Here is a 2,556-nt window from a genome sequence, read left to right as displayed (position 1 = left end):
TGCGACCCGTAGTCGGCCACGTCCGTCTCTCTTCGCATGAGGCACACGTAACGGATAAGACAGCCACGTCCGAGCCCGAGTTCCGATCTGATGACACATCGCATGTACGCCCCGCGTAGATGGCCGCCTCGCAGTACCCCCGGCGTACAGAGGACTTATGTTCAACGTAGTCAACAACTTCGGTCCCCTATAAATAGAGACCGAGGATCTCCGGTTTTATGTTACATTCTCTTATATCTCTCGCTCTCTAAACCCCTTTTTACCCACTTTTAACCCCCCCCCCCCCCTCCCAAAAGCTCCGGTATCATTCCCGACACCCGAAGCAAGCACCAACACTCCGAAGTTCCCGAGAAAATTATATTTTCAAGTCGAAACTTTGCCCGCGCAAGGTCTGTTTTTCGATAAAAATCCCCGGTTTCAGCACAGAAAGTTATATTTAAAGTCGAAGTGCTGCCCAAATTATCATTTATTCCTTCGGTTATTTCACAGTGAGTTTCAACATAGGGACAATTGTATGTTATGTGTTATATGTTCAATGTGCTTTTCCATGTTATTATGATAATGAGCTATTCCTTTGACTACGAAGTGTATGGCATAAGCATCACTTGGGTACTGATATGTAGCCTTTGGCCATGAAGTGTATAACATAAGCATCACTTTCGCATTAGTAGAATACAAAGACAAGGCTGAAAGCCTATGTATTCTAGCAAAATGATATTCTGAAATTATATTTTCTACGCCCCTTGGGCTGACGTCTTATTGATGTATATCAAGTATTGAAATTTTTATGTCTCATTGATTACAAATCTTTGAATCTGATTAATCGTTGATATAGAAAGTCTGTCATATGATACTCATTTGCCTATCTTGTTCCTTGTTCCTCTTTGCTTCAGTCATATTGATATATATATATATATATATATATATATATATATATATATATATATATATATATATATATATATATGACATAATGTTATATTGTAACTATTATTGAACTCACTAAGCGTCACCCGCTTATCTCTCTCAATGTTTAAACCATTGCAGGTGATAGGCATTCAATATAGTTTTGTACTGGTAGAAGATGTAGAATAGATAATATTATAACTTTTGTATTGTATTCCTGTGAAAGTATGTAATATGTGTAAAAATTTGTAAAAAACTAAATAGTCGGTTTGTATCCAGTCTATGTAAATAAACTATCAATGTAACATATTATTTTATGAATATGCATGTAGCATGTTTTGAGAGTAATAATATTGTGAAGTATGAAAGTTTGGATCTTTCAGAAATATGATGTAGTTTTAGAAAGAATGGAGTATCTTTCAGGCGGAGGATATTAGAGGAGGCTCACAAGTCCAAGTTCTCTATACATCCAGGAGCTACGAAAATGTATAGGGACTTGAGACTAAGTTATTGGTGGTCTTGCATGAAACGGGAGGTCGAATGGTTCGTAGATCGGTGCTTGACCTACAGGAAGGTCAAGGCTGAGCATCAACGGACTCATGGCAAGGTTCAGCAGCTACCCATTCCCATGTGGAAGTGGGAAGAGATCACTATGGACTTCATCACGAAGTTACCGAGGACGGCAAGGGGTGTGGACACCATATGGGTGATCGTAGACAGACTGACTAAGAGTGCCCACTCCTTTCTGATTTCTGAGAGGATATCCACGGAGAAGTTGGCGGATATTTATGTATGAGAGGTGGTGGCTAGACATGGGGTGCCAGTGTCGGTAGTCTCTAATAGGGATGTACGGTTTACATCTAGGTTCTGGAAGAAGTTCCACGAGGAACTGGGCACTCAGCTACATTTTAGCACAGCGTACCACCCTCAGACTGATGGCTAGAGCGAGAGGACGATCCAAACACTGGAGGACATGCTTCGAGCATGCATGTTGGATTTTGGAGGTAGTTGGGACACGTACCTCCCACTGGCAGAGTTTTCTTACAATAACAGTTATCATGCCAGTATCGACCGAGCTCCTTTCGAGATGTTATATAGTCAGAGGTGCAGGCCCCGGTTTGTTGGGATGAGGTTGGGAAACGGGTCATGGGGAGCACTGAAGTAGTGCTCAATACTAGCTGATTCAGCAGGTGCACGACCAGCTGCGGGTCGCGCAACGCCGCTAGAAAAGTTATGTTGATCGATGATGATCAGATCTTGAATTTCAGGTGGGGGATTTTGTGTTGCTGAAGGTTTCGCCCTGGAAGGGAATTATCAGTTTTCGGAAGAGGGGAAAACTGGGGCCTCGGTTTATAGGCCTGTTGAGGATCACGACTCAAGTGAGCAAGGTGGCATATCGCTTGGATCTGCCGGAGGAGCTTAGCCAGATTCGCAACACCTTCTACGTGTCTCAGCTTCGGAAGCGTGTTACTGATGAGTCTGCAATCATTTTATTGGACGATATTCAGGTGGATGAGGGCCTGAACTATGTCGAGAAGTCGGTTTCCATATTAGATAGGAAGACAAAGGGTCTTCGGAACAAGGAGTTGAAGCTAGTAAAGGTGTAATGGCAGCACCGAAGGGGCTCTGAATGGACTTGGGAGCCGGAGG

This window comes from Lactuca serriola, chromosome 5 (assembly GCF_051521515.1).
Source record: "Lactuca serriola cultivar US96UC23 chromosome 5, Lser_US96UC23_V15, whole genome shotgun sequence".
Taxonomy (NCBI): domain Eukaryota; kingdom Viridiplantae; phylum Streptophyta; class Magnoliopsida; order Asterales; family Asteraceae; genus Lactuca; species Lactuca serriola.
The sequence above is the reverse complement of the archived record's forward strand: the minus strand, read 5'-3'. Positions refer to the sequence as shown.